The sequence below is a fragment of the Mandrillus leucophaeus genome, unplaced genomic scaffold (assembly GCF_000951045.1).
Source record: "Mandrillus leucophaeus isolate KB7577 unplaced genomic scaffold, Mleu.le_1.0 Scaffold44, whole genome shotgun sequence".
Taxonomy (NCBI): Eukaryota; Metazoa; Chordata; class Mammalia; order Primates; family Cercopithecidae; genus Mandrillus; species Mandrillus leucophaeus.
Genome location: NW_012104698.1, coordinates 4753840 through 4764579, shown reverse-complemented (window position 1 = coordinate 4764579; position 10740 = coordinate 4753840). Strand labels below are relative to the sequence as shown.

Sequence of the window (10740 nt, the reverse complement as noted above, 5' to 3'; positions counted from 1 at the left end):
AGTTGGTCTTTTTCATAAGTCAGATTCTTGAGATTTTATTTTAAATGATAATACCTGGCACATAGATATCACATTACAAGCAATTCAATAAATCTAAAGGTTACCATATCATAATATGGTAAATTCATTTTGGTTTTAGTTTGTTCTATTTTTTAATTCTACATTGATGAATGAAAACTACAAAACATTGCATTTTAATGCAGCCAATAATAGTTATGTTCCATTCTGTCATTTCCTGCTCCAACCAGAGAAGCTGGAGTCTTCCTAACACTCTCTCCGTCTTCTTCAGCTCTGTTTCCTATGAACCATCTGATTCCCTACTCTGCAACTAACTGGCCACTTGGTTTACTGTCTCCCTTGGTCAAAATTACGACAAAGGTTCCAGTCATAGTGAAAAAATAAAAGTATCTTTCACTACATGGAGTCCCTCTGTATCTCATTCACTCTCCACAGTAGATTCCCTTGCAAAACTGCCTGTCTGTCACGGAGACCCAGGCTAGAGACATCCTGCCTCATTCTACTTTTTGCATTAGTCAGCCAAGGTTATTCTGAATGCAGTCTTCTCTCCCTCCTCCCAACTCCTTCTCCAATTATACTCCTGCCCTATCAGATCATTCCTCACCCTTCCTCCCCTGCAATGCTCCACAACACACGCAATTTCAGTCGCCATTCTAAAAAGCCTGTGTACTACTGTGTTCCTCTTCCCGCTGGAAGGCTGTAACCCTGGAGAGGATGTTGAGGATGTTGAAAGAGAGCATCGTCTACTTTCTTAAGGGGGTAGGCTCACACCATTGTGACATTGCACTGCATCTTATTAAGACTGGGTGGAATTGTTAAAGAGATAAATGCCTTGTCTTTCAGCATCCCTGATTATTTTAGAAATATCCTTATAGGGGCTTTTTAACATTATCCAAATCCTCTATCACACTGCTTAATCATTCAAACCTCTCTTAAGAATTAGTCAGGAAATTCCTACTCCTACGCTTTCAGTAGATATTAGCAGGTACAGATAGGGTTACCCTGAATTCCAGAGGACCAAAATTCAGGGAAGATAATGTATATAACTGCTGTAAGAGTAAATATGGACGAGATGAGTTAAAGCAAACTCTTCTTAACCCTAGATACCCAGAGCCGTTGGATTCTGGCTCTCTTTAAAAACCATTGGATTCTGACTATCTTTGTCAGCATAGTTTGTTAAGAAAATGAGATTTGAGGATATTGTCTAACAATCTGGGTTTTTCTTTTTTTTTGAGATGAGTTTGTTACTTGTGACAATCCCCAGCTTTCAGTAGCATATGACTTTTATTTTAGTTCTCATAGGTGTAAGAAGTTACCCCAAGGAAAGGTTCAAATTATTTGTTCGAAGTGAAAATGAATGTCTGAAATTAAGCACAACCCAAAATGTGATCTATTTCTTTGTCCACTTGGGACTGTCTGGTCTAGCAGCAGTCATAATTTGATTGAGCCTTGACTGCTGCTCCTTTTTCCAAGACAGAATTAGCCAATTCCAATACCTTGTAAGCAGACACAGTCTGAGAAGAGAACAAACAGTTACTTAGTGACTGCCTGGGGGGAGAAAAATACCACCTGGTTCTCTTCACCTCTCCCTCTCTGAAATTATCCACTAAGTTTCTTGCCCATGACAGCTCCAAAGTGAAACAAACCGATATTAGAGCTACAGTCAATATTCTTTTTTACATTTCACAATGGGTTGTTAGATGCAGCACACAAAAAAATGTCAAATTTGCATAAATATCATAAGCATATTGTGCCTATTTTCTCATTCTGTTCACTCTTTCTCATTCATTCGAGTCAGACAGTACAAGCTCTACAGACCGTGCGTCTGGTCCCTTGCACCCCTTTCCCCCTTCTGTTCTGGCTCTGTCCCCAGATGGTAAAATCCACCCTCAGGCTCACGTCTAGTGCACTCAGGGAAGGGACTAAATCGGGATCTCCTGTGGAGGGGAGGGATTTTTTTTTTCAGGTAAGAATTAATTTGTCTTATATTTAGCTAATTTTATTAGAAGATGATCACAGTGGCATCGTCTACATGTTAGTCCCAGTGTTGAAAAGAAAAGAAATCTGGACCTCCTGATTCATGATCCCTGTAACCCCAGGGTGGCCATTTCTCAGGATTTGAGCGCAGCCCATCAGAGACTTTAAGTGGCCACAGACAGGGCAGCTTTTGGTGGAGGCAGGAGAGTTGCAAGGATGGTACCTGAGAGGATATGAGATCAGGGCACATTGAGAAGACCTAGCAATCCTCCCCTATTTCCCAAGCAAGTTCTGCTTTGCCTGCCCTCCTCCCCACAACCAATTACTGCGCTCCCCTCCTTGCTGCCCCTCTACTGCCCCTCATCCCATTTTCCCAAAGGAGCCCGAGGACATCAGGAATGTGCTCCATCACAGTACCGCGACACACAGCCTCTAAACCATAGCGTCTGAGTTGCAGGTAGGGGTCTCACAATCACCCTATTCTGTACGCAAGAGGCCCTTGGAATAAAGCGGAGGTAAGCTGCCCACTCTCAACCCTTTGCCCTGTCGCGTCCTCTTCCTTCTACCGAAAACAGCTGAGAGTCACTGAGACGCTTTACAAGAGAACGCCAGCCCCAGAGCTCAGGTGAGACCTCTAGAGAGAAAGCTCGCGGGTACCTCCTCCGCATGCTGTTATCATCTGCCAGCCCCCTTATCCAGGAGCTCGGCCCTCGGCAGGCTGCCCGCACCGCGCGGAAGGGCGCATCTTCACCCCGTGGCTCTGGCTGCAGAGACGCGCGGGGCGTGCTCGGGAGCGAGGAGAGAAAAGTTGTGCGCCCACTTGGGTAGGGGGAAAGAGAGCGATCGAGCCAGCGCGCGAGAGCGAAGGGGGAAGGCGGGGAGGGGGCGGGGAGGGGGGACTGCTTACATGAATTTCCAAGTGGTAGACCTGCCTCTGCGCTCTGCCCAATGAGATCCGTCAGGGGAGGCACCCGGCTCACTTTTCCACATCACTTCACAGTTACATTTGGCAGGCAGGCGGGCTCGCACGCCGGAGCGCTCAGCCCAGAATTAGCGGATTTATTTGGAATCTCCCTGCCTCTTCCAAGCTCCGCCGCCGCCGCTGCCGGTTTATGCATAGACGGTAGCGTCAAGCCACCAGCTTCACTTTGGGCTGCGGACACCCAGAGCCCTGCGCGCCCGCCCCGCGTCTCCGAACCAAGCCCTGCAGCTCCGAGAGGCATGAACGGAATCCGGAGGCGCCTGCCTAGCGCGCGAGGACCGGTCGGCGCTCGCCGCCCTCGGGAGCTGACCCCGAGCCCCTCCAGCCATTTGTGAACCAAGAGGCTTGACATTAGCCAGCGCAGGGCCCCACACGAGTAAGTGTTCCCCTAACCCAGCCCCGTTTTTCTCTATGTCCCGACGATCCAGAAGGGACCGTTTCTTATAGGAATTCTCGTGCCCCTTCGGACACCTTGCGCTCCTCCTGCCTCTCAGATGGTGGATGCGGGTTCCTAGCATAGGCTCGGGGCTAAGCTGTGTCTTTCGCGATATCCATGGGTGATACGTACGTTCGCCTCAGGGTTTGGCCTGTTTTTGCAAACTGCTTTGACAACAGATCCTAGAGAGTAGCAAGCTCCAGGCTGTGCCCCTCCAGTTTTCCTGCCGCTTTCCTTCCCTGCGGGGACTTGACTATTTCGCAGCCTCCCAACGCAGGCAGGCGCGGCTGCAGCCGCGCGCCTTCACTGCGGGGTGCGTGCGGTGAATGAGAAGCACCAGCCGCCCGCTGTGCGGAGGGTGCAAGCCAGGGAAAAAAGGAGGTGAGGGGGCCCGAGTGCCCTATGGCTGGTTTTCTGCACCGCCTCATCTCCGAGGCGAGGGAGGGCGACCCCCGCGGCAAGGCTGAGGGCCAAGGCTCAGCTGCGAAAGCCCCACCGCGAGGCTTTCCCACAAGTGGCAGCTCCAGCTCTGGGAGGCGCGGTGCCCGCTGCAAACTTGCCGGGCTCCGGAGTCGCCCCGCGGCTCTGCCCTCGCCAAGACTCTGCCCAGCACCCCGGCAGGACCCCTAGGCAGTGTCTCCCCGGAGCTCGAGATTGCGCGCACGGAGGCCCCTTTAAGCCGGGAACTCCGTAGTCCCTCTCCTAGGGACCGCTGAGCCCAGAGCTGCGCTTTCTGTGATCTGGCCGCTTCTCATCCGAGAACCTTTGGGGGGCTGGTCGCGCCCCTCACAGGACCGGAGGGAAAAAGGCTCTTGCCTGGGTTCTGCCAGTACGTAACAGGTTCATAAGGAACCTACTCCCGTTCTCCCAGGCTCCAGCCAAGGCTGGGAAACGGTAAAAACGTGCTGCCGCCAACGCTGATGCCAACAGGTATCCACAATTTCCTCCGCTTATTCCTCCCAAACACCAGAGCCTTCCCCCACCCAATCTGGCAGAATCCTCAAAGTTTCCTTGCGGTTGACCCTTCCTCCGCAGGCACGGAGCCGGCGGCATGTCAAGGACTAGCCGTTTGCCTCCACCAGCGGAGAGGGCAGCTGTTTGCTTGGGTTCCTAAATGTAAGAAATCAAACAACATTAATTGTTTATTGTTGCAAACGCACAACATTAGTCCATAATGGAAAATCAGGCTGGCAGCTGCTCACTTCAGCACCAATCAAACGATAGAGCTTATCACCAAGACAGCGGGAGGGGGGAAAGGTCCTTTCAACTTTACCACCCTTTCCTGAAGATTCCACAAGAGTTTCCTCCTTAGGAGGCATGATTCGACAATCCCTTAGCGCGCCCGAGCTGCTAATCAGATCAGCTGCTTTCTTTCACCCGGCGTCATGGTATTCGGGCGCTGACAATGGGAACGAGGGGACGCTAGGGAAGGTAAGCGAGAGTACTGTCCTCTCGCATCCGGCACCATTGCAAAGCAGATCCGAGGGATGAGCGTTGGCTTTTGAAGCGCCTGTCCTCTTTACAACACTCCTGACAGCCATCTCAATGGTTAAAAACCCTTCTTGGGCTGTCACCTCCGGCTTCATTATAGGAGCTTTTCAACTGGAAAACTCTATGTGGGAAAGATGTTTATGTAAGATTCGAAAGTGGGATTTTCCATCCATTCAGCCTCGCTGCTGCACCTCACTGCATGCAAAGTGAGCCCTGTCGTTCATGCTAAATACCACTAAAATCCCTGCCTAGATATTGCTTTGCATCAGCTGTGTCCAGTGTTGCAGGGATTTCTTCGTGTGTGGTGTGTGTGTGTGTGTGTGTGTGTGTGTGTGTGTGTGTTAGAGAGAGAGAGAAAGATAAGGTGGGGGCTGGGAGTGGGATTCTTCTACGGAGAGAAGTGATACCTTTGAAGGATGTTCTCTTAGGGTTACATTCTTTTTCCCTTAAAGGGAATTCTCCATAATCATCATGTCCGGACATGTTTTTCCACTTCCCCGAGCTCTGGCTGGAATAAATTCTAGAGCTATCCCCCTGATTAAATAATAATTCTGATAATAGTATTCTGTAATTCTGCTTTAGCAGATTTGAAGCTCGCTGTCACATAGTCATTTCATGCTGGAGCAGTTGCAGTATTTTAAATCACCTTTTTTTTTTTTTTTTTTATCCCCCGGACTCTGAAGAAGGCAAGGAGTTGAGGAAAATCCCTCTGAAAATAGAGAGGGGAGTCTTCCCAGCAACTCTGGGGACTGCTTCATTCAGAGACCTTCAGTGGCAGTTCACCTTCCTCATTCTGATCCCCACACTCCCCTAGTGAATGTCTAGTTATCCCCTGACCATCACAAACAGGCCAAATGTTTTAGAGGCACTGGATAATGTGCTCTGAAATTTGTGCTGTAATGCTGTCATTCAAACTTTTTAATCTACTTGCCCTGCAAATTGGATCTTACATTGCTAATTATTATTACTATTAGAAATCAGTGCTTCTGCTTTACAATTTACAGTCTCTTAAAACCTTCAAGATGGGTAAATCTCTACATTCAAGACTCTGTAACATTTCTTGGCTGCATTTCTGGTGTGTAGGATGCATTTCTTGAGTTCTTGAAGCTTCATGAATTTAGCTAAAAGAACAGAAAATTTGATAGCAGCCCTCACTAGAATAGCAGTTCCATTTGCCTGCTGTACACATATCAACTCTGAAGGGAAGGAATTCCTTACCCTGGAAAACAACTTTATTTGGGTGTTATGTAGAACTGTGGTCAACACAGTATTCATTTTTAGCAACCCCTCAATTAGCACTGAACACAATTTAAGTAGCCAATGGCAGCATGATCAATGTAAAACAAAACAAACAAACAGCCCGTGAAACATGCTCAGCCGGATGGAGGAGACCACTTGAGAAGGCATTTGTAAAGACTGATGTGAATGTACTCAAAGGTCTGATACTGCTTGTTAGTCAGGAGGAACAGATTGTTGGAACAAAGCAAAGAAACTCCAAAGAATGAGAATGTAATGATTCTATTCAAGAAATTGTACCTCTGGGCTTTGCTTTCCAGGTTCCTTTCATTGTTTGTTGGTGGGGAAAAAGAACATGCACATATTAAAAAGTTCAAATCCACACTTCAACAGCTGTTCAGAAAACCTTATCGATGTGGGTAAATTAATGCTTTAAAGAAAAAAATGACAATCTTTGTTATTTTTCTACTCAAGGTGGCACACCTCACAGCTTTATCAACATTCCAATTTGAGCAGATTTTCCATGCAAAACCAAAGGCTTTCAATGGGTAAAGTGACATTCAATTTGTATTTCCAACCACACTTTTCTGGTCCATTAGCAAACTTTCGTGTCTGGCAAATCAAGGGACAAGCATAATTGGAGAAGCCTTTCTATTATAGGTGCAATTTAAGGTCTGAAGACTTCTTTTTGAAAATATTCTGCTCAGTGGTGTGCTGATACTGATTTCAGTCATTTTATGTTTGTTACAAAGTTATTCAGTGCAGCTGGTGGAGACAAACAGTTTTCTTTTTGTTTTCAGCACTATTGGCATTCACAGAGGAAATGGTCTAACTTAGCTTTTTAATTCAGAAAAAAAAAATGTCCTAACTTTGGTGTGTTATACACCTCTTAGGGTGGGGGCGGAGGTAGATAAACCAATGATAATTCTTGTTGCTCTGTATTATGTACACACACACACACACACGCAAATAACACACACACATATACACAGCTTGCCTCTTGAAAATGTGCCCAGATAACTAACTTATTTACTGGCTCAAGTCTGAGATTTTTATCATGTTCCCTTTGCCATTTCATCTGCCTTAGATTCTTTGATTTGCCTCTCTGGCTACTCTGATTTGTATATTGATCAGTCTCCCAAAAAATGTTATCTGTGGTGCTCGGAATTTCCCTCCAGCATCCAATACATGTATATTTATGAAACAGAACAATTTTTTTGATGGACAAAGGCTATCATCCGATTTAGCAGGGCTTAATTAACCAAAGGGCTATTAGTGCTTTCTCATTTCATTCTTACAGAAAGTTGTGATGCTAATCTATTTCTGCTGAACTGTTGGTTCCTGTCTCTGGAACCTGCTTTAGATGTAACCATGAAGAGAAAATTAGTTGAACCTGGCAACTTCAAAAGGTCAGTAAAGAAATAAGTTCAAGGGATGCCATTTAGCTTCTACCATATGTTGCGGCTAACTAAATCTCGGTTGCTTTTTCATGGCAAAGCACCGGGGCCAACACTGTTTCTTTTTCTTATCAAGTTTTAAGCTTTATTTCCTGGGTTTTAAATGTCACGTGCTATTCCCTATCATAAACAATATCCATCCTCTTGCTTAGATGACTGTGTGTGTGTGTGTGTGTGTGTGTGTGTGTGTGTGTGTGTTCTCTAAGTAGGTAGAGGTATATAGATGTGATTTTCTTATCTCTTTGGAAAGTATCATAAATGAATAACATTTACATTTAGAGACTTCAAACAATTTTCTTTCTCTGCCTCCACTGCCAAAGACAATTGCAAATGCTAGAACGATGGATGGTTCAGGGCTAAGCACAGTTAGTGCTCAGTAAACATTTATTTAATGCAATAACAAATTAGCAAAGATTATACCCTGCACCCTATACTAGTATATTTTCATTAAAAGAGAGAGATACAGTCATATTCAAAGTTCAATATTATGACTTATCTACCACAATTTTCTCTACAGAAATTTCATAAGTCCTCCTAAGTCTATTTTTAGTCATAGCTTTCCTCATTTTTAAAAATCAATTTTACTCATGTTCCACAAAGCATATTTTTGTTCCCTCACAATCATCTTTTAAATGATATGGGAATATAAAAAATGACATAATTCAGCTTTGTAAAAATGAGAATGCCTCCAAGACTAGACTTGCATCAAAGAATGCTATTAAACTATATTTGATGCAAAGTTCTATTTTATTGGCAAAAAAAAGCACTAATTGTGGAGTTGCTGCATGGCTGGCTCAATGTCTGTAGATTGTTGAGAATGTATAACAAATAATTGAGGATTAATTTACTTCCTCTCTCCTTCCTGCCCTCCCTTCTTTTTCTTTAGTATATTTTTGTATTTGAATTGAACAGTTTGCCTTACCCTTATGTGAATTGCAACTATGGGTGTTTTCAAAGACAATTCCATACTCTTCTGTATTAATCAACAGAATACCTGATCCTCACATAAACACACAGGGAAAAATAGTGTGCCGTGATAAGGTACTTTTGTGGATGTGTTTATTGATATTTTAGGCATATTGAAGATATTACAAAGGAATATTAAATGGAATCCCCTTAATCTTTTTTATGTACATCAAGTGAAAATATTACAGTATATTTATGTTTCATTTGCAGTCAGAACAATATTTTCCATGCCTTTTTTCTCTCTTGATAGATTAATGAATAAAATATGATTATTTGATTCTAGATATGACACAAATAATATAAAATAAGTAGATGGAGGAATGGTATAAATATCACAAGGGAATTATTTCCTTTTTATGTAAGAAGATTCATCTCCAAAATTTGATTTAAGAAGTACAAAGGCACATTTTCTTTATTAGTCTCGTGCTGGTTGAGCTTTGTAAACAGAATTTACATTTGTGTCTAAATATTCCCATCTTCAATGTGCGGATGCTCAGAAAAATGAAAAAAAAACCAATTAATTCATACTTATTTTTATCAGAGGTAAAACACACATCTCCTCTTGCCTTTGAGTGTCGCTAAACTATAGTAGCTGAAGATTGTATATGTATTTTGGAATCTGCATAAACAACTCCCTTAAAATTTTCATAAATTATACATTCTGGGTCATAACTCAATAGTATTTTTGTCAAAAAATTGCTTGCTATCTATCTGTCTACTCATCCATCACCTGTGTCCGTAGTTCACGTTAAGTGTCAGTGAGTGGTTATTAAGCGATAACGTTTTAGAAACATCAAAGAGTGACAGTAAGGTACACTTGTAAGCATGGTTACTACACAGTGTAATCTAATTGGCAGAATCTGGATGACTTATACTGGGATCACTGACGGCATTTTAATTTCAGTATAAGAGACTCTGAAGCCCCCATTATGTGATATAAGTGATTTTCACCATTTCCACATTTCTTAAGTGAGAAGAGAAATCTAATTTCCATCATCGGTAGTGCTAAAGTTTCTTGAAATAAATAGAAAAAGTTAGTTGCAATCTCTGATGAGCTTATCTTCTCCGAGCTCCCTTCTAAGTCGTATATAGCTATCACCTTGGCTTCATCTTGGAATTAGTAGAGACTTTCCACTTGTGCTGTCCTCACAAGAATGCAGATGATTATGAAGTGCAATGGAATTTATCTTGTAAGAGAGATGTACCAGGCAATGTTTTTTAATGAGCAGCTACACTTTGATTGAAAGAGAATAGCTCACTCATGAACAGGTAGTGCTTGCACTCCACCCTCTCAGCCGAAAATAGTGATGGACAACGTCATGTCTTCTATGGGAAGGAAAGATGTGGTTGGTTCTGGACAGTAAAATTTCAGCCCTTCTGAGGCTTAATAAAACTACTTGAAGTCATTGCTTTAATTGTATGTTAGTTGTGGAGAGGGAAAGCTATTTCTAAAATGCTATTTTATTTATACCCACCCTGGTTCATGCTATTTTTGTTTTACAAATCAAGAGTTGAAAAAAGTTATTTTACTTATTACCTGTCTGCATAGAACATTGGAATTTTCCCCGCTGAAGTATATACACAGCATGAGATTGCAACAAAATAATTTTTAAAAATCAGTAAATATTTTTGGTTAAGCACTCGAAACATTCAATAAATAGTTACTATAATTGCTACATTGACAAAGAGTTTAAATTACCTTATTTATTTCTTTCTTAATCTTTCAAAGTAGGTAGTATTAAACACAGAGCATCAGTTTCTTCACCTGCCACAAATAAAATAAACGTGCCCAGGTGACTTATTTCATGAACGATAGAGCTGTGATTCAAACCTCTTCTATCTGACTCTAGAGTCAATGCTCTAAACAGTTACCTCATGGGGCTTTCCACAGTTCGACTGAATTACAGGTTGATAAGAATAAGGTTGATTTTTATTGATTGCTATGATTTAAAGGACCTGCACAAAATGTTGTAACTCAGTAGGTCTCTGGCTATTAAATTCTGAACATGCGATTTAAAGATTGCAAAGGATGTGACTTTTAAATAAAGAAGGAGGGATTTAGATTAGACTTGAGAAATGACTTTCTGACACCACTGTGTCTGTAATTGGCAAGAGAGTTGTGGGACTGATATTCAGTTTTTTTAGGATGATCTTGATACTGGTTTGCCTTTAAAAAA

General features: G+C 43.0%; 1 protein-coding gene across 1 annotated transcript in view; it reads left to right on the top strand.

Annotated features, from left to right (window-relative positions):
* The first annotated feature begins 2407 nt into the window (after positions 1 to 2407).
* The window catches only part of CDH8 (cadherin 8, type 2), a 393813-nt gene continuing 385480 nt past the window's right edge, over positions 2408 to 10740 (top strand). Inside the window, exon 1 of the mRNA XM_011994007.1 lies at positions 2408 to 3353. The gene's annotated coding sequence lies outside the window, so the exon portion shown is untranslated. The remainder of the gene's footprint in view (positions 3354 to 10740) is intronic.